Source organism: Nicotiana tabacum, chromosome 21 (genome assembly GCF_000715075.1).
Source record: "Nicotiana tabacum cultivar K326 chromosome 21, ASM71507v2, whole genome shotgun sequence".
Lineage (NCBI taxonomy): Eukaryota > Viridiplantae > Streptophyta > Magnoliopsida > Solanales > Solanaceae > Nicotiana > Nicotiana tabacum.
The window spans coordinates 36,483,379-36,505,937 of NC_134100.1; the positions used below are offsets into that span (position 1 = coordinate 36,483,379).

General features: G+C 39.5%; 1 long non-coding RNA gene across 1 annotated transcript; it reads right to left on the bottom strand.

The window, feature by feature from the left end:
- Positions 1-192: 192 nt before the first annotated feature.
- On the bottom strand, positions 193-21,999 carry LOC142175533 (uncharacterized). The gene is made up of 6 exons (XR_012704647.1): positions 20,538-21,999; positions 20,232-20,347; positions 17,416-17,594; positions 16,256-17,279; positions 1,101-1,190; positions 193-609 (listed from the first exon to the last, which is right to left on the bottom strand). It is a non-coding gene; the product is annotated as an uncharacterized LOC142175533 (long non-coding RNA).
- Positions 22,000-22,559: the final 560 nt, after the last annotated feature.

Here is a 22,559-nt window from a genome sequence, read left to right on the forward strand (position 1 = left end):
AATAGGTTTATTTTTTTTAAAATTATGAATATTATCAAAACATGTGATCAGGGGCAAATGCACCATACAACTACCGGGTTCAGTTGAACCCGATACTTTCGACGCAAAGCATCAATTTATGTGTAAAAAGTTACTAAAATTACAGTAAATAGTAGATATGAACCCATAAGTTTAAATGGGTAACCCATGGAACTAAAATCCTAGATCCGCCTCTACATGTGATTGAGGAATAAAATAAAATTTAAAGAAAAAAAAATCCAATTTCAAAACAATATAAGATTATAGTACATTAAAACACTCTCCGACCATTCCTTGCCTAAAACTTCTCCATAGGAAAGGATAGTGTATGTCTCAACTCTCAACTCTCAACTCTCAAGGCAAAGAAGCATGCTGGCTCTTTGGCCATCGCACCCCTAATTCATTGTCAGACAAAGCATAATTGCGTTAGTATTTGCTCCATAGCAAGATATAAAAAGAAAATGACCCCTTATCCCTCGTTATCTTTCTAGCTTTGGCATTCCTTTTTTGTTTCTCTTCTAACCATACATCGTGATAGTACAAGCCACAACCCAGAATTTCAACCTTGTTTTCTTATCTTCAGAATATCACCTGAGAGAGTGAGTAAATTACCAAAAGATATTAACACCTGGTCAAGAAAATTACCAATGGAATAATATTTATTGCTAATTTTGCAACAAATTAGACGATGAAATTAGTAAATTCTCAACTCACTGAAAAGACAAAGTATACCATCCGATAAAAGTGGTAATCGGACTTTTTATATGTTAACATTTGAATGGATTTGTTTCATACAAATATGAATTATTTAGTGTGCCTCCAAATCCCATCAATGAATGGTACAATTAAAATAATAAGACCAACCCATGACAACTAAGTGGCAAATAAAACTCAACCGCATAAATCAATTTACAAAATACTCAATTTACATATACCCCTGAGAACCTCCCACAAAATTGAGACTAACATCAGTTAATAAGATTCTACTCCATAGCACAAAGAGAGTTCACCGCAAGTTTCATATATACAGATAAAGACATCAAAATATAAAGAGAGAGGAAAGAGTAAAGAGTAAAGAGTACCTCCGAAAGTTCCTTACTCTCCGAAAGTTCCATTTAGCGTCACAGATACGGAGAAAGTTGATATTGGTGGGATATAAAGGATCTAAAATTCTGAAGAATATGACCAGCTATTTGTTAGATTTTTTTGGACATCCAAAACATGAATAAGTATATATCTCAAGATTCTTCCCTATATATCGGAAAATTAAGCACAATATTATGTACATAACAACATACAGATAAGAAAGAACATGAATATGACTCTTGCCTCTTGGTAATTACTGCTCATTCAACCAAAGGTGAGATAATAACGATAGCCTCTTCAATTTCAGATTACTTGCACTTGATAAATAATTGTTCAAGTGTCTTTTATAACTAATTGAAAATTCTATATTGGTTTTTGAAGAGCACAATAACGGCAGGTAATTGAAGAGTCTAACCACCATTATCGTGATTAACCGTTACAATTTTTCAATATCTTCACCTTTTGTATTTATTAGAATGTAAGTTACATTTTTGTACAATTTTTTTTATAGGAGTAGGATTGGTTGAAGGGCAAAACTATCAGTTAGCTTTTGATGGGTAAATTTATAAATCAACTTCTAACTTAGGGTGTTCATACTTTAGTATAGTATTGTATACGGTTAAAATCGGGCCCACCCGATTTTACTATCTGACCGAGACCGGAAGTTTGTATCGAAGGATGGCCTTGTAACGGAATATGCCATATCACGAGGATAAGGTACCGAGTTCGGAACCGAGGTACCTGTCAAGATCGAGGCTAGTAGCGATCGAAGCCAAGTGAGACAGACATCGATCAAGATCGAAGATAGCATAATAACAGAAAGGCAAGATATCCGTGGTTGGTCGAGAATCATGCCGTAAATCTCGGTGACTGACCAAGGATCATGGCGTAAATCTCGGAACGGATCAAATCAGAAATGGTTGATTAGCTAATCATGGGGTTTTCTTCTGTAATTAGAATTGTACCATAAGTAGAACTCCTCTACTATATAAAGGGGGGTTCTAATCATTTGTAACAGACGATTCAGAGAGATAAAAGCAATACAATTTTCTTTCCTGTTGACACGATTGTTTATCAGCTTGCTTTATTTTTAATTATTTTGGTATCAGTCAGTTCGAGGGCACTCTAGCTCGAGGGTTGAATTCCGTTTCAATACTGGTTCGCCTTATTTTATAGTTCATTTCTGTTATTAATCTTCATATTTGTCTACCGGTATTAAGTGAAATCGTGTATCCTTAGAACCTCATTAAAAGTTTAATTGTTATCCAATTTTAAGGGTAAACAGTTTGGCGCCCACCGTGGGGCTAAGGATAATAGTGATTGCTTAATACTGATTCCAATAACACACACTGCTTTACACTTATTCTCGTAACAATCTTTGTTTTCAGGATAAACATGTCAAACTCACAAGCAGCGCCTATACATGGTGATAACGGTCTCAGATTTCATGGGTAAAATGACAATATAGCCGCCCTAGAGATTGAGGAGCCTTAGGCTGACCTCGAGGAAGCCCCAATTACAAATCCCGTCAATGTCAGTTCACATGTCGCCCTAAAGGCAAATTTAGGCATTGATCCCAAAGGTAGCATACACAGAGAAGTTCGATCAGGAGGTCGAGGTACACAGGGTGGAGAAGATGGTGGATTTAACCTCCAATTTATAATCGAAATGTTACAGGCTCAACAAGCCGCTATAGCACAACTACAAAATTAGCACCGAACACCGAGTAGGATCGAACCAGAAGTCGGTCACAGGACTGGGCCTGTGCCAGAAAAGTCAAACGCCAACGAATTGGGGACTGACCCTGCCATTATGAAAATGTTCGAGGAGCTCACTAAACATATTGAATCGGGAGAAAAGAAAATCGAGGCAAATGATAAGAAAGTGGAGACATACAACTCCCGGGTTGACCAAATACCAGGGGCACCGCCGATTCTAAATGGTATGGATTCAAAGAAATTTGTACAGAAGCCCTTCCCACCAAGTGCGGCACCAAAACCCATTCTGAAGAAGTTTCGAATGCCAGAAATTCCCAAGTACAATGGGACCACCGACTCTAATGAACATGTCACTTCTTATACATGCGCAATAAAGGGAAATGACTTTTAAGACGATGAGATTGAATATGTTCTACTGAAGAAATTTGGAGAAACCTTGTCGAAAGGAGCAATGATATGATACCATAATTTGCCGCCTAATTCCATCGATTCCTTCGCCATGCTTGCAGACTCATTCATAAAGGCACATGCCGGAGCAATAAAAAACAAACAGACAACGAAATATTGAGGGAATTTGTATCTCGGTTTCATATGGAACGCATGGAACTACGACCGGTTACAGACGATTGGGCTGTTCAGGCCTTTACTCAAGGTTTGAACGAACGAAGTTCGGTGGCATCACGACAGCTAAAGCAGAATTTAATTGAATATCTAGTGGTAACTTGGGCCGATGTACATAATCGATACCAGTCGAAGATCAGGGTCGAGGATGATCAATTGGGGACCCTTTCCGATTTTGCTTATCCAAACAGGCCCGTCGGCAGAACTCAAAGGGATATCGACAGAGAACCCCAGTCGAGCAGAGATCGGTATCTACCATACAACGCAGATCGTAGAAATAACGACCCAAGATGCAATCTCATCCGAAATGATTGAAGGAACGATCGAAGACAGAGATCTCAAGGGCTCATGAGCAAAAGTGTCTTCGATAAACATGCCAATCCCACAGAAGTAGCGCAATTGTCAGAATACAATTCAACATAGACGCATCAGGTATTGTGGCAGCCATTAGGAGCATCAAAGATACTAGATAGCCCAGACCCCTACAAACCGATCCATCCCAAAAGAACCCCAATCAAACATGCAAATACCATGGTACACATGGTCATAAAACCGAAGACTGCAGACAACTAAGGGAGGAATTGGCCCGTCTATTCAACGAGGGTCATCTTCGAGAATTCTTGAGCGACCGAGCTAAAAACCATTTCAGAGACAGAGACGCAAACAGGAAAAACGAGCAGAAAGAACCACAACACGTGATTCACATGATCGTTGGTGGGGTCGATATTCCACAAGGGCTCGTGTTCAAAAGCACTAAAGTATCAATCACCAGATAAAAATAAACTCGAGACTATGTGCCAGAAGGTGCTTTATCATTCAATGACGAGGAAGCAGAAGGGATCTCACAACCCCCACAATGATGCTTTGGTAATCTCTATCCTTATGAATAAAATTTAGGTTAAACGTGTTTTAATTGATCCAGGAAGTTCAACCAATATTATTCGATAGGGTCGTGGAGCAGCTCGGCCTACAAGATCAGATCGTACCCATAACTCGGATTCTCAATGGCTTTAACATGGAAAGCGAAACAACTAAAGGTGAAATAATCCTACCAGTAAATGTAGCCGAAATTATTCAAGAAACAAAGTTCCATGTGATTGAAGGCGATATGAGATACAACACACTGCTCGGAAGACCCCCAGATTTACAATATGAGAGCGGTCCCCTCAACCCTTCACCAAATGCTGAAGTTCCCAACACCGGATGGAGTAAAAATGGTGTATGAGGAACAACATGCTGCCAAAGAGATGTTCGCGGTCGACGAAGTGATACCGGTATCGGCGCTTTTGTCAACAAAAGGATCGGAGTCCAAAGGAAAACAGGAAGCTAAATAGAAACCACAGCTACCAGCCTCGACTCAATCGGAGAAGCAGGGAACAAATGAGGATGATGATTATTGGATCCCTTGATCCTTCATAATCCCCGAGGATTCCGACGCCACCAAATCGACGTTCGAGGAGCTGGAGCAAGTCGTACTGATCGAGCATCTACCCGATCGAAAGGTATACCTGGGTACGGGGTTAACCTCTGAGCTTAGGGAAAAACTCATCAAATTTCTTATCAATAATATTGATTGTTTTGCTTGGTCCCATTTAGATATGACAGGGATCCCGCCGGAAATCGCTACACATCGACTGAGCTTGGACTCGAAGTTTTGCCCGGTAAAACAAAAGAGAAGACCCCAGTCCGAGGTAAAACATGCATTCATCAAGGACGAGGTAACCAAACTTCTCAAAATAGGATCCATTTGGGAGGTAAAATATCCCAAATGGTTAGCAAACGTAGTCGTAGTCCCTAAAAAGGGAAATAAACTTAGGATCTGCGTAGATTATAAAGATTTAAACAAAGAATATCCTAAAGACTCTTTTTCTCTGCCCAATATCAATCGCATGATCGATGCCACGGCCGGCCACGAGATCCTTATTTTTCTCGATGCCTATTCCGGGTACAATCAAATACAAATAAACCCGAAGGATCAGGAAAAGACCTCGTTCATCACTAAGTATGGCACCTATTGTTATAATGTAATGTCGTTTGGACTAAAAATTGCTGGTGTCACTTATCAACGCTTAGTAAATCGAATGTTCGAAGAACAAATAGGTAATTCAATGGAAATTTATATTGACGATATGATAGTTAAGTCCCTGCGAGCAGAGGACCATTTGACACATTTGCAGGAGACCTTCGATATACTAAGGAAATACAACATGAAACTCAACCCGGAGAAATGTGCATTCGGGGTCGGCTCTGGCAAGTTCCTCGGCTTTATGGTATCAAATCGGGGTATCTAAATCAACCCCGATAAGATCAAAGTGATCGAAGACATCACAGTCATGGATAATGTTAAGGCCGTACAAAGATTAACAGGGCGCATAGCCACCCTAGGCCGATTCATCTCAAGGTCTTCAGATAGAAGTCACAGGTTCTTCTCACTGCTAAAAAAGAATAACAATTTTGCATGGACCCCGGAATGCCAACAAGCATTGGAAGAACTAAAGCGGTACCTCTCGAGCCCGCCACTACTTCATACTCCGAAAGCGGACGAGCAACTATAATTGTACTTAGCAGTCTCGAAAATCGAGGTAAGTGAGCTGCTAGTTCGAGAAGAGCAAGGTACGCAATTTCCTATTTATTATGTTAGTCGAACTCTAGGTGAGGTCGAGACCCTGTACCCACACTTAGAAAAATTAGTGCTTTCCTTAATAAGCACTTCTAGGAAATTAAAACCATATTTTCAGTGTCACCTGATCTGTGTGGTGACTACTTATCCCTTTCACAATATTTTGCATAAACCCGAACTTTCGGGCCGATTGGCCAAATGGGCCGTCGAGATCAGTGGGTACGATATCGAGTATCAACCCCGAACGACCATCGAGTCTCAAATATTAGCGGACTTCGTGGACGACTTTACATCAGCCCGGGTACTCGAGGACGAAAAGGAACTATTATTATAATTGGGTACATCATCGGGAATGTGGACCCTCTTCTCAGACGGCGCTTCGAACGTGAAGGGGTCCGGGCTAGGCATCATTTTGAAGCCACCCACGGGTAATAAAATTAGACAAGCTATCAAAACTTCCAAGTTAACTAACAATGAGGCCAAGTATGAGGCCATGATTGCAGGTCTCGAGCTAGCAAAGGTTTGGGAGTAGAAGTCATCGAGGCCAAATGTGACCCCCTGCTCGTGGTAAACCAAGTCAACATAACTTTCAAGGTCCGAGGAGATCGAATACAGAGGTACTTGGACAAATTACAGGTGACTCTACATCAGTTTAAAGAATGGACCTTACAGCATGTGCCTCGAGAACAAAACAATGAGGCCGATGCCCTTGCAAATTTGGGGTCATCAGTCGAAGATGGCGAGATTAGCTCGGGGACTGTCGTACAACTTTCAAGGTCAGTAATCGAATGAGGCCACGCTGAAATCAACTCCACAAGTTTGACCTGGGATTGGAGGAACAAATATATCGAGTACCTAAAGAAGGGGAAGCTTCCATCGCATCCTAAAAAATTGAGAACTCTACGTACGAAGGCTACACGATTCACATTGGCCGAAGATGGAACCCTGTATAGAAGGATGTTCGATGGACCATTGGGAATATGTTTAGGACCAGGAGATACCGACTACGTCCTACGAGAAATCCACGAAGGCACCTGCGGAAATCATTCTGGTGCCGAATCATTGGTTCACAAAGTCATCAGAGCAGGATACTATTGGGCCGATATGGAGAAGGATACAAAAGAGTTTGTTTGAAAGTGTGACAAATGTCAAAGATATGCGCCGATGATTCACCAGCCCGGAAAGCAACTCCACTCAGTCTTATCCCCATGGCCATTCATGAAGTGAGGAATGGATATCGCCGGCCCTTTGCCATCGGCCCCAGGTAAAGCTAAATTTATTTTGTTTATGACTAACTATTTCTCTAAGTGAGTTGAAGCACATGCTTTCGAGAAAATTAGAGAGAAAGAGGTCATAGACTTTATCTGGGACCACATTATATGCCGATTCGAGATGGCTGCCGAGATCGTATATGATAATGGAAAGCAATTCGTCGGCGGCAAAGTGACAAAATTTCTCGAAGATTACAAAATAAAGAGGATCCTGTCGACGCCATATCATCCTAGTGAGAACGGACAAGCCAAATCGACAAACAAAACCATCATTCAAAATCTAAAGAAAAGATTGAATGATGCTAAGGGAAAATGGAGAGAAATATTGCCCGAAGTCCTTTGGGCGTATCGAACGACGTCAAAATCCAGTACGGGGGCAACACCATTTTCTTTAGTATACGACGCCGAAGATATGATCCAGGTTGAAGTCGAGGAACCCAGCGTCAGGTTTCGATATGCAACGGAAGAGTCAAATCATGAGACTATGCATACAAGCCTCGAATTGCTAGATGAAAAACAAGAAGCCGCCCTCGTTCGAATGGCCGCACAGAAACAATGGATCGAAAAGTACTACAATCGAAGAGCGAATCTTCGACACTTCAAAATCGGGGACTTGCATCTGAGGAAGGTGACCTTCAATACTCGAGACCCAAATGAAGGAAAACTTGGTCCGAACTGGGAGGGACCATACTAGGTCCTCGATTTCATCGGAAAAGGATCCTACAAACTTGGCATGGCGAACAATTACCAAACAATTGGAATATATCACTCCTCAAACGATATTACTGCTAAAGTATGACCTTCTCCATTTTCATTTATATTTTATACTAACCATTTGCAGGTGTTTAATCGAACACATCAAAGGATTCTTCAAACATAGAGTCCTTAGGTCTGAAAGCACGTGTTGCACTCTTTTTCCCTTAGACCGGTTGTTTTCCCAAATGGGTTTTTCCGGCGAGGTTTTTAACGAGGCAACCATTGTTCATGCTAACTTAGAGCAATTCAACAGTATCCGAGGCTCCTTTACAATCAACCTCAAATACTGGTGGGCATCACCTTCGGATAGTTACAAGGAAAATACTTCATGTCGATAGGGTCTCGATAGGTAAATTTTGTAGAGGACCAAACGGTCAAATGAACCGTGTCCATGTACATTACTCGAACCCTAATGGCAAAACACGTACGCATGTATAATCTATTGAAAGAAGTATTTTTCCTTACCAGATGTTCCATGCTTCAGAAAAATTTATACTTTTCAATTTCCTACTTATGATCTATTGTGGAAATTGGCTTAAGGGCCGATCACAACTGAACTTCAAACAATTTACCCGATACTCGGGGACTGCCGTCCAAAAAAATTGACATGATCGAATTACTAAACCTCGAAATCGTAAGACCTTAAAAAGGCAATCCTCGATTTTATAGGCCACGGCCACCCCACTCGGGAACTGATACTTCGAACAAGTTTGAAGTATAACAGGGGAACAAGCCCAAAAGGCAAATCCCAAGTTAAAGGCTACGGCCAAATTAACACGGTTCGGAGACGTCCGATTTTCGTTATTAAACAAGCCTTCGAATATTTTCACGAACCGGTTAAAAAGGCTACCCTTGGCTAAATTTCTAAGGGTCTTGATAATATCGACCCTTCGAAAACCCTAATGGGTACAAAGTCATTCGAACTCTCGAACAAATTCTTTATTTTATGCTAAGGCATTACGAAACAAAGGGTTTCGATAATATCGACCCTTGAAAATCCTAATGGGTACGGAACCGTTCGAATTCTCGAGCAAATCCTTTATTTAGTGCTAAGGAACAACAAAATTTATATGATTAAACAATAAACTTTTCAAGCCGAAAAGGGGGAGAAAGCCATTCTTTTTGCTATGGTCGTATCAGCCTAATTCAAGAGCCTAAAGGGCTAGTTTATTTTTGAGAAATCATCCTCACTCAATTAAAACCTAAGGGTCACCCTACTCCGAGTTCGAGCATGTACTCACTCGATTATAAAAACTACACTAGTTCGGCTTTGATCAAATTGCCTAAGCCTCGAACTTATGAACAAAATTTTCATAAGGCATAAATAAAACAAAATTTTCACAAAGCATAAATGAAATAAAGACAAGTCGGAAAGGAAAGAGATCTTTATATATAAGATAATATTTACAAGGTCAGATCAGGATCTTATACAAAAGATCAAAAGTGAAAAATCCTAAGGTTCTGATCTTCTCCTGGGGAAGCTTCTTCTCTATCGAGGTCCTCCCCATTCTTGGACCCGCTCTTGCTGCCATCATCATCATCATCATCGGAAGTGGCCAGCGCTCCATCTTCAGCTTCATGCTCTCTAGCCTTTACTATCTCATTGATAAGATCGAAACCTCGAGCATGGATCTCTTCGAGGGCTTCCCTCCGAGATTGGAATTTGGCGAGTTCGGCAATCCAATATGCTCGAGTTTGTGAAGTCCCGACTGCCTTTCTCGCTTGGACTTGAGCGGCTTCAGCATCGGCCTGGTAGACGGCCACGATCGCATCTGCCTCGACCTTTGCCTTTTCAGCTTCAGATTTGGCCTTGGCAAGTTCGGAAGCCAACCGAGCCTCGAGCTCCTCTATTTTCCTTACTTGAGCCGAGCTCTTCTCCTTCATACGTTGAAGCTGACTTTTGGTCGATGATAATTGGGCTCGAGCAGTTTTTTTTTTCTGCAGCAAAGTGGTCCATACCTTCTTTCCACCCTAAGGACTCCGCCTTTATCATGTTGACCTCCTCGCGGAGCTACTTAATCCTCTCGACCTTCTGATGCAACTGTGAGATCGAATTAGCCACCGTTCCCGAATCGAGCCCATGAGCTTTTAAGATTTTCATTACCTTCTCGATCAGGTTGGTCCGATCTTTGTGAGTCGTGGCCAATTCGGCTCGGAGGTCCTTGATATGTTCTTTTTTTTGTTTAATGAGAAGGTTGAGGGAATTCCTCTCCTCGGTAAGTCTTTGAATGTCAGCCTTGTACCGACTCAGCTCGGCTCGAGACTGAATGCTTCTCGGTGAAGCGCTGAGGCCTATGTAGAAAGAAGAAAAGAAGTCAGACAAAAAGAGAAAAATAAACACAAAGGTAATACCAACAAGGGGAGCTAAGGCTTACCCGATTCAGAGCTTGCTGCGCTTCAGTGAAAAGGTTAGATGCCTCGCCCAAGTCCTTCCTCGAGACCTCCAAGTCACTCAGACCGGTAAAGTAATCATGGAAGGGGTCCTCCCTTCCGTGGGCTCCTTCGATGGAGAGGGTCTTCAAGGCCCAATCCTTTTGAATCATCTCCTCAGAAAACTAGGGGAGCAGCGGGGAGCCTCCGATTTCTATTGCCCCAAGTTAATCACTTGGGGCGTTCTCCTCATCTCGAGGGGCCTCGACAGCCGTACCCACCGTTGGCTCAGTGTGGTGGGAGGCATCTTTGATCCTCGAGGACTTCGCCCAAGTCCCTTCCCGAGACCCCATCATCTCGAGACAGAGTCTTTGCAGCCTTCACCATTCAGTGGCCTTTGGGGCCTCGATGCTCATTCCCACTCGGGCCACCAACCCGGAGTTGTCTTCTTCCACTTCTTCGTCTTCCTCCCTTAGACGCCGAACATACTTTTCTGTTAGGAGGATGATGTTCTTCCTCGGATTACAAGCTGCCTTCTTCTTAGGTTATGGATCCTCGGAGGGTGAGGACTTTTTTCTCTTTTTGTCCTTCGCTGGTTTCGGTGCCGGGATCGAAGTATCCCCCTCACCAGATAGGGTCCTCATAACAACATCTTTGCCAAGGCCTGTATAAAAGGAAATTAAGTAAGAAATGCTTTGATAAAATCATTAAAGACGTGGCAAATGGGGCTTACCATGCGTTTTGGCTTCCCATCGGCCCTTTGATAAATCGCGCCATGAGCGCTCGGCATACGAAGAGGTCGAGGCTAGGTCCCGAACCCAACTCTTAAGGTTAGAAATTGTACCGGGCATCCTAGCGACCGCTACATCACGAAATGGGATATCGATGAGAAGAAGCAAAGGAGCAAAACAATAAATAAGAGCTAACAGTGGGATTGTACTTACCCTTCATATTCAATTTCTCGGGAAATGGCATCTTCTCGGCCGGGATTAGGTCGAAAGTCCTCACTCGAACGTATCGGCCCATCCAGCCTCGGTCTTTGTCCTCATCTATGCTCGAAAACAACACTTTGGTAGCCTGGCATTGGAGTTTTATTAACCCGCCTCGATAGAGGTGGGGGCTGTATAACCTGATGAGGTGGTCGAGGGTGAAAGGCATCCCCTCGACTTTGCTCACGAAGAATCGGAACAGAATCACAATTCGCCAAAATGAAGGATGGATTTGGCCTAGGGTTATTTGATACTGATGGAAAAAATCAACGACGACGGGGTCGAGGGGGCCCATCGTGAAAGGGTAAGTGTAAACACTTAGAAACCCTTCCACATGGGTGGTGATATCCTCTTCGGGGGTCAGGATCATCACCTCTTTGCCCTCCCAGTTGCAATCTTTCTTTACCTGCATAAGGTATCTCTCAGTTATCGAGCATATATACATCGACACTGGCTCGCATCGACCGGGAATCGACGAGGCTTTATCGATCTTAAAATCGAAAGTGAGGACACACCCCCGGGAACACACTCCTCGAGGCGCATCTCTGCCGGTGTCTTGTCGCCGACTGGCCGCGATGAAGAAGCGTTTTCCTTTTGATGAATAGTTTTTAATGTTTTTGCCATTTTTGTATGGATTTGAAGTTAAAAATAGATTGAGGTCATAAGATTTGGTGTTTTGAGAAGAGGTTAGCAGTAAAAATCGTTGATTTGCAAATGAAGAAATTAGAAGATATAAAAAGCTTTAGAGATTGGAAATCTGAAAGTAAAAGTTCAAAATGATGGAGAGAGGGGATATTTATAAATTTCACAACGACGGTTCAATATTGGCGATGGCCGACCATCGACTGACGTACATTTAATGCCTTGATAACTGTACAGACATGACGTTTCAGTCACTTCCGTCGCTTACGTCACAAGGATGACATCATGACAGGTCGAGATAGAAAATCGAAGGCTCAATTCGTTTCTTGTCATTAAACTCCAAAAAAACGAGGGGACTATCTGTATATGGTTAAAATCGGGCCCACCCGATTTTACTATTTGACCTAGACCGTGAGTTTGCATCGAAGGATGGCCTCGTAAGGGAATATGCCATATCACGAGGATAAGGTACTGAGTTCAGAACTGAGGTACCTGTCACGATCGAGGCTAGTAGCGATCAAAGCCAAGTGAGACAGACATCGAGCAAGATCGAAGATAGCATAATAACAGAAAGGCATGATATCCGTGGCTGGTCGAGGATCATGGCGTAAATCTCGGTGACTGGTCGAGGATCATGGCGTAAATCTCGAAACGGATCAAATTAGAAACAATTGATTAGCTAATCATGGAGTTTTCTTCTGTAATTAGAATTGTACCATAAGTAGAACTCATCTACTATATAAAGGGGGTTCTAATCATTTGTAACAGACGATTCAGAGAGATAAAAGTAATACAATTTTCTTTCCTGTTGATACGATTGTTTATCAGCTTGCTTTATTTTTAACTATTTTGGTATCAGTCAGTTCGAGGGTACCCTAGCTCGAGGGTTGGATTCCGTTTCAATATCGGTTTGCTTTATTTTATAGTTTATTTCTGTTATTAATCTTCGTATTTGTCTATCGGTATTAAGTGAAATCGCGTATCCTTAGAACCTCATTATAAGTTTAATTGTTATCCAATTTTAAGGGTAAACAAGTATGATGATGATTATCTGTATTCAAGTATTCTGGCTATTGCACTGGTTTAACGAAATAATATTGTTTAGATCCAAAAAACAAAAAAAGTAACATTCAATGGATAGGATAAGGGCGGAAGTATTCATCCGAATGATGCAAGCGCTAGAAACATTTGCAGATATTGGGGAGTACTGAAATTTCTGGGTTCAAAACAAATTAAAGGAAATTAAATTTGGATAATGGTTTGTTTGCACTTTGCCCCTTAGTATTGGTTAATCAAATGAGCGTGCTATAAAAATCTGGTTGTGCGTGCTATCTTTTTTGGTCCAAAGCAATCTCGATATTCCCTTTGATTGTCATATCAAAACCAACATTACTTTCTTTTTTAGGCTGAGTGAGGTAAGTTGTACCCACGCAAAATCATTCTTTCTTACTCAAAAAAGCATTGTTTCATGCGGAGTCATACCCACGCAAACTTATTACGAGTTGCAAATTGACTGTTTGGGCTGTATTTGGGAGGTCAAAATCGGCTGACTCAATAAATGGATCAATGTCCAATCTTATCCAAAGTTCATTTGGATTAAGATGGGCTAAACAATGAATTGTAGCCCAACCCGCCCAACTTAGCATCTTTGGAATATTTCAACTTATAAACAAATCAAACCCAATCTTATTAATAAAAAAATAAATGTTAGTTGACTCAACGTAAACTAAGATAGAATATAAACACAAAATCTATTAAAAATTTTGGTACAAAGAAGTAACTCCTGGCTCGTGAGTTAAAAATTATATTCATCATAAATGGATTTGGAAGAATGGAAATTTAAATTAAGAAAAAAATATTAGATTAAATCTGGTAAGGAGTACCTTCAAAAATATAGATGTCCTAACAAAGGGGTATGTTTACCTTAATTCCATTATACAAAAGCATAAAATAATAAGTGGTAGATATTTGACAAGTAATTAATTATTTTTTGAAAACTTGGAAAATTGCTTGTGATTGAAAACTCGTGCTTATCGTAAATGAATTTGAATAAATTGGATTAGATCTTATAGTGTTGTTCAAATATTTAGGCAGTCCTAAATAGGGGCACATATTTTGTCATCGTTTCTTAATCATGTGTCAACGTAAAATTTTCTTTTTCTTACTATGATCACTGCAACTGTTTCTCAAATACCTACCAATCCGTCTTTGTGCAAAACATTCAAAAGAGTTCTACAAAAAGCGGATAGAAGAAATTATTCACGTCTTTCACGTCTCAAGTTTGGGATAAATTATGGGCTGGTTTGGGATAAATTATGGGCTGGTTTGGGCTAGAAAAATAAAAGGGAAAAAAAACATAAATAGCCAGTCCTGTATCTTCTTAAACACTGACTAGCCATACACTTTTATCAATCCAAAATAGCCATAAAAAAATAGCCGGACAATTATAAATGTTATATACTGGATATATTGATTATATATCGAATAAAGTATTAAAATTCAATATATACTATGTATATTCAGTGTTTAATCAATATATTATTAGTGTAAAAATATTATATATGGAGGACAAAGTGATTATATAATGATTATACACCGAATTTAGTAATTATACATTAATACTGATCTAGAACCTCATCAGGTCTGATAAAAAAAAGAGAAAGAAAATTCGAGAAAGAAAAGAAGAATAGAAGAAAAGAAGAACAAGATAGATGGTAGTGGTAGAATATTACTTAGACTTTCTAATGGGCGTCACTGATGGGGGCTTGCTCCTTCATAGTCGAAAGATTTGTGATTAGAATTATAGCAGGAAAAAAGACATCTCAAACTCTTAGAAGGAGCTTAGTGGCAAACGATCTGTGCGTAGATTTTATGTTTTAGATTTGTTACGGATACAAAAGAACTTCAGAATTTTTAACGTAAAAATTACGTAATTAAAAAATAATGGGACTACTTTTAGTTTATTTTACTAATATGGGCGGTTAGTCTAGTTAAGTCTTCTTATATTTTTTTCCCGTTACTTGTGAAGAATTAACTAGACCAGCAGCACATATTAGTAATAAACTAAAAATAGCTCCATTATTTTTTAATTACCAAACTTTTTTCATTAAAAAAATTAATTTGTTTTTAAGCCGTACACAAATCTAAAACCAAAATCTAGGCGGAGCTTCTTCTGCGCACAAATCGTTTGCCATAAAACTCCTTCTCCCCAGAGTTTGAGATGTCTTTTTCCTGTTATAGTTCTAATCACAAATTATTCGACTGTGAAGGAGGAAGCCCCCATCAGTAATGCCCATCCAAAAGTCCGACTAATATTCTACCACTACCATCTATCATCCCCCTCTTCTTCTTCTTCTTCCTTTTCCTCCTCCTCTTCTTCTTCCTCTTCCTCCTCCTCTTCTTCTTCCTCTTCTTTTTCTGCTTCTTCTTCTTTTTCTTCTTCCTCCTCTTCTTTTCTTTCTCGAATTTGTTTTCTCTTTTATTTCATCACAACTGATGAGGTTCTAGGTCAGTATCATTGTATAATCACAGAATTCAGTACATAATCAATGTATAATCAGTTTATCCTCCGTATATACAGTATTTATACATTAATAATATATTGATTAAACACCAATTATATAGGGTATATATTGATTTTTAATACTTTATTCGATATATAATCAATGTATCTAATATATAATATTTATACATACACGAGTATACTAATATCGTAAAGAGTACTGCTTTCTCTCTTCTTCCCCACTTTGTTTTTAATTTGCTTTGCTCATTAATTTTTCTTTTGGATTGTTCTTAATAGACACCTTTGACATATAAAAGAACGAATCAAGTCAAGGCCCTTGCATCTATTTAGTTCATTAATGCTTATGTATTAATTTTTCTTTTGGGTCGTCTTGTTCTAAAGATAGAAAGATCGATTCTTTAACGTTTAACTAATGTGTAGGGCCACATTATCTTAGTCATTTTACTAGGTTAGGATAAAAGTCATTTGTCCGGCTGTTTTCATTGGCTATTTTGGGTTGATAAAAGTGTATGACCGGTCGGCATTTAAGAAGATACATGACCTGATATTTATATTTTTTCCCTTTACTCATTTTGCATAACTTCTTTAATTTGTAGTTGCTACACAAAAGTGACGAAGTTGCTTTGACTACGGAATCATACCTGTCTGTTGGAGCGAATTGGATGATCGGGCCGAGGGCTGCCCCCTCTTTCCCTCACTCTCCTTTCCCTAATATGAACCTTGAGTCATCGTCTGGCGGAAAAGACTTTCTGAATGGGGTAAAAGAACTTGGGATCGTCGATCTCTTCCTTAAAGATTGGGATGAGTCGATGTCAGTCGATGGTGTGAAAACACTTCATGATGTCGAATTCCAAAAATCAGCGAGAGGTTCCCCACTCTTCTTTGTTCCGTCTTAGGACGGAGTGGAAGTCTCGACCCGAGCGAAAGTGTCTTAACACAAGTTCTTGCTAACAGAGGTTTTGCCGAAGTTCTCAAAAAAGGTGCCTCAAATCTTTCTCTTCATCGTATGGATCAAATGATTCTGGAAAAGAAGTCCCAAAAGGTCTACCTGATGTATCTAGAATTTGGGCTGGCTAATATTTGATCCAGTCTTATTGGACCAAGAGAGACAACTGGACTGCTTTTTCATACTTGAGCCCAAGTTCATAGTCAGATTGAGCAAGTAGAAGAAACATCAAGACATGAAGATAATACTATGGAACAATCTAGAATTCCTGATTAGGATAGTACCATTCTTCCTCTAATTTTGTCTCACTATATAGTTGTCTAATTGTACAAAATATAAGTGTCCATTGTACAGAATTGGTTATAGGTCTCTGTCTTTTAGTTTTTCCCCTTTTGTATAAGTAGGGGTACATATACAATGTAAAAAAAAACGTTTCAAAAGAATGCAAAATATTCCTATTGCTTTCATGGTATCAGGAGCAAGTGCTCTAATTTAATGATCTTATTTCTCTATCTTTTGTTGTTTTCCTCCTTTTTTCCCCCTTTCATCTCTTCTATTCCATCATTTCCTTGCTATGGCTGTTGCTTCAGAATCTGGTATTTCATCTGGAGAAGTCACGCCCGGGACTATCCTTGATGCTGTTGTTAGGAACACCATAGTAGTAGCTTCAAATCTTGTGGATGGAACTCATCCATATTTTCTTAACTCTTCTGATTCTCCTGGAATAAACCTTATTAATGTCAGTTTTGATGGAACTAGTTATGAAAATTGGAGAAGGGGGTATTAATCTCTCTTTCTGCTAAAAACAAACTAGGATTCATCAATGGTTCATGCAAAAACCAGTTGAGAACTCACCTCTGTTTGCACAGTGGAGGAGATGCAATGACATGGTCATTGCTTGACTGTTAAACTCCTTAAGCAAGGATATAGCAGAGAGTGTCATTTACTCTGAGACAGCTAAAGAACTTTGGGCTGAGATGGAATAAAGATATGGCCAGGCTGATGGTGCAAAGCTGTTCCAGCTGCAAAGAGAACTTAACAACATTTTGCAAGGAACAAATGATGTTACAGCATACTTTACTAGGCTCAAAAGAATCTGAGATCAAATGAAAGTTCTTAATACTTTCATAACTTGTGGGTGTGAGTGCAAATATGGAGCAAAAACTCACAATCACAAAATGAATGAAGATCAAAAGCTAATCTAGTTCTTGATGGGGCTCAATGAGGGATATTCTGGAGTAAGGGGAAACATCCTCATGATAAAGCTCCATCCTTCTACAGCATAACCTTATTCAATCATTTTACATGAAGAATCTCAAAGAGAGGTCCATTCTGGTCACCATGTGTCAACTGATCAGCCTAGTGCTTATAATGTTAATGCACAAAAATAGAATGCACAGAAAGCTAACGGTGAGTACAGGGGTGGAAATCATAACAGTAATACTGAAGAAAGAAAAAATAACTTCTGCTCATACTGTAAGAAGAAGGGACACCAGAAAGAGAAATGTTATAAACTTGTTGGGTACCCACCGTCTTTCAAGTTCACTAAGCCAAAGAGAAACTTTGGAAATGTTCAGGCTAATGCAACAGTGATTGAGGAAGGTGAAACATCAAGAGGAGGAGCAGTTATCACTGGAGGCGTTGCACCTAGCCTAATGAATCCACAGGGGTTCACAAAAGAATAGTGTGAGCAGCTGATTCAGATGACACAATCTGTGCAGGTTGAAAACATAAGTACTTCAGGTTCTAATGCTAATGCAAATGCCAACTTTGTGGGTAAATGTGCTGCTTTTCATACCTTTATTTTGTTGTTTTACAACTATCACATCCAAGTTTTGGATAATTGATTCATGAGCCTCACAATATATGACTCATGATAAAACACTTCTAAATAATTTCAAACAACTTCCTTTCCCTATTCAAGTTACACTACCAAATTCTTATAAAGTCAAAGTTTACAGTTTAGGAAGTGTATTAATTTTACCTGATCTTGAGTTACATAATGTTCTTTATATTCCTTCTTTCAAACATAATCTTTTGTCTGTTGACCAACTGTGTAAGCAGCTGAATTCTGATATTTTATTTACAAAATCTGAATGTTTTGTACATGCCCCTTCTCTGAAGGGGCAAATGGTACTTGGTGAAACTTTTGTTGGTCTCTATGTGCTGGTAGTTGATTCAACTAAGTCTAGAGTGTCTAAGTCAGATTCGGTGTCCATTGAGCCTTTATTTCCTTTCCCTAAAAGTCATGTGAAGACTTGTAGTGCAGTCAACTCAAAGTCTTTTGTTCAGTCTTGTAGTTCTGTCCCAGAGTCTGTTCAAACATCTGTAAGAGGAATTTTTCCATCTAATGAAAGTTTGAATATGAATAAAACTGCAGTTTTTGATTTTATGAATTCGAACAGACTTTGGCATTTAAGATTGGGGCACTTACCTTATCATGCAATGAAGAATATAAAGAATATATCTCTTTCATCAACAGATAAACAGATTTTTCCTTGTGACATCTGCCCAATGGCAAGACAGTCCAAATTTCCTTTTTCAACAAGCTCTATTAGCTCTAAACAGTATTTTGAATTACTACACATAGACACCAGGGGTCCTTACAATGTTCCCACTTACAGGGAAGAAAGATATTTTCTTACCATTGTGGATGATTTATCAAGGGCAACTTGGGCCTATCTTTTGTCTATAAAGTCTAATACTTTCCCTACTCTTAAATCCTTTTTAGCTCTTATAGAAAGACAGTTTTCAGCCAAGATTAAGATCATAAGATCGGATAATGCATATGAGTTAGGGACAGGAATAACTCCTTCAGATTTCTTTGCTTCCAAAGGGATAGTTCATCACACATCATGTATTGGAACCCCACAGCAAAATGGGGTAGTGAAAAGAAAACACAAATACTTATTAGAGACAAGTAGAGCCTTATTATTTCAGTCTCATTTACCAAAGAAATATTGGGGTGACTGTTTGCTAACAGCAACTTAATTACTTGATTAATAGATTCCCTTTAAGAGTTCTAAATAATAGATCACCCTATCAAGTTTTGTTTGGCAAATTGCCAGATTACTCTTATTTGAAGCCTTTCGGTTGTTTATGCTTTGTCTCTACTCTTTCTAGAAATAGAGATAAACTACAACCTAGAGCAATCCCTGGAGTCTTCTTAGGTTACCCTTTTGGAAAGAAAGGATATAGAGTTTTGAATCTTCAATCGAATCAAGTATTTGTTTCCACGGATATCAAATTCTTTGAGTCTATATTCCCTTTTTCTTATTCCACTCCTATGTCAAAATTATTTCCAGCCAGTTTTCCTGTCTCTGATGAGGGAATGCCTATTTTTTCTTCACAACAGGAATCTAATTCACCTAATGTAACTACACCAAGTGTTATTTCTTTATCATCTTCCAGTCCTAGAGGGTCAGATTCCCCCATTGTTACTCTGTCTATATCAAGAGTTGAATCAGTTCCAGCAGATGGGCTACGCAGATCTTCTAGAGAGTATAATACACCTAAATATTTATCAAACTACATATGTGATGCTGCTTATTCAGTAATTTCACCAAACCCATCTTTTACCCCCGTTTCACTCTTACTCTTTCTCTGTACTTTCTCAACCAAATCAACAGTTTGTTAACTCTATATGCCAAATTTCTAAGCCAAATTCTTACCAAGAAGCGGCCATTCATTCCGATTGGCAAGCAGCTATGGCAAAAGAGCTTGAGGCATTAGAATCCAATTGCACCTGGGAAGTAGTTCAACTCCCTTTTGGAAGGAAAGCATTGCCCTGCAAATGGGTGTACAAAGTTAAAGTCAAATCTGATGGAAGTTTGAAAAGACTCAAAGCAAGGCTAGTAATATGAGGAGATACACAACGAGAGGGAATAGACTACACAGAGACATTTTCACCAGTGGTGAAAATGACAACTATCAGATGTTTGTTAACTGTTGCAGTGAAGAAAGGATGGAAATTATACCAGTTAGATGTTAATAACACCTTCTTACATGGCGACTTGGACGAGGAAGTGTTTATGAAGTTTCCACTAGGAGTTGCACCTCCAAGCTCTTCCCATATTTTTCGTCCTCGCAAGTCCCTCTATGATTTGAAATAGGCATCGCGCCAATGGTATGCTCGACTATTCTCTGCTTTAGGATCCAGAGGTTTCACCTCCTCGGTCAATGACTACTCCTTGTTCTTCAAAGCTTCTGGGACTCTAACGACTATATTAGCCGTATATGTTGATGATATTCTCCTAACAGGCAACAATCAAGAAGAAATCAGTGAGATAAAATCATTCCTTGATTCTGAATTGGAATTAAGGACCTAGGAGAAGCAAGTTATTTTCTAGGTATGGAACTTTTACACGAGCCTGGAGTTATCATTTTGACTCAGAGGAAATTTGCAATTGACCTCATTCTACAGTCAAGAGATGTTTCTACTCCATTTGATTCAAACATTAAGCTTACTGCTGATTCTGGTGAGCTTTTGCCTGATCCTACCATTTATCGAAGGCTCTTGGGGAAGCTAAATTTTATCACAAATACCCGACCAGATCTATCCTTTGCTATACAGACTTTGAGCCAATACATGCAATCTCCAAGATCTGAACACTATCAGGCAGCTTTACATACTCTCCGATATGTTCGAAATGATCCAAGTTTGGGACTTTTCTTCTCATCCGAACCTTCATTTCAGATTTTGAGCTATTGTGACGCAGATTGGGCATCTTGCTCGGTTACTCAAAGATCAGTTAGTGGTTTCTTCTTAAGCATAGGAGGATGCCCCGTCTCCTGCAAATTGAAGAAACAACAAGTAATTTCTTAATCTTCGGCGAAAGCTGAATATCGATCTATCCGACGTTTGGTAACAGAACTTTTATGGGTTGTTCGTTTTCTTGCTGACATATCTATTTCCCCTTTGCTTCCGGTCTCTGTCCGTTGTGACAATCAAGCTGTGATTTACATAGCGAAAAATTTATTTTTTCACGAACGAACAAAGCATATCGAAATTGATTTCCACTTCATCCGCAAAAAACTGCTCGATGGTCTAATTTCCTTGTCTTTTGTTCCAACTACAGCCCAAATCGCTGATATCTTCACAAAAGGGTTTGCAGAACCTCTTCATCGAAGTTTTTTAGGCAAGTTGGGAGTCCGATATTCGGGCTCCCACTTGAGGGGGGTGTTAACAGAGGTTTTGCCGGAGTTCTCACAAAAGGTGCCTCAAATCTTTCTCTTCATCGTATGGATCAAATGGTTCTGGAAAAGAAGTCCCAAAGGGTCTAACTGATGTATATAGAATTTGGGTCGGCTAATATTTCATGTTGGACCAAGAGAGACAACTGGACTGCTTTTTCATACTTGAACCCAAGTTCATAGTCGGATTGAGCAAGAAGAAGAAATATCAAGACATAAAGATAATACTATGGAACAATCTAGAATTGCTGATTAGGATAGTACCATTCTTCCTCTAATTTTGTCTCACTATATAGCTGTCTAATTGTACAAAATATAGCTGTCCATTGTACAGAATTGGTTATAGGTCTGTCTTTTTTGTTTTTCTCCTTTTGTATAAGTAGGGGTACATATACAATGTAAAAAAAAAAACGTTTCAAAGGAATGCAAAATATTCCTATTGCTTTCAGTTCTTTCATCAGTTTTCAGGTTTCTCCACCCCCTACCTCAGTTTTCAAGTTCACTTATAGGCATCTACTATTTTATCCTTATTTGTAACAAGTAGTTCTGCAAGTTTATACGAGCAACTTCCTATTTACGTACCCGAAACCCAGTCTGTTGATTGAAACATGTCGTGTACATCAAATTGTGATTTGGTTTATAGAACGGAGCCAAAAGCAATATTCACAATTGCCACTAGGTTTTAAAGAAGAGATATTGATTGACCAGCACCTGGATGAATCTAGTGCTTGTTTTCGAGGACCAAATTCATTTTCAGCTAAATTTTAGAAGGGAACAGTCTGACTGGCTTCTTTGCGCAGGACAGA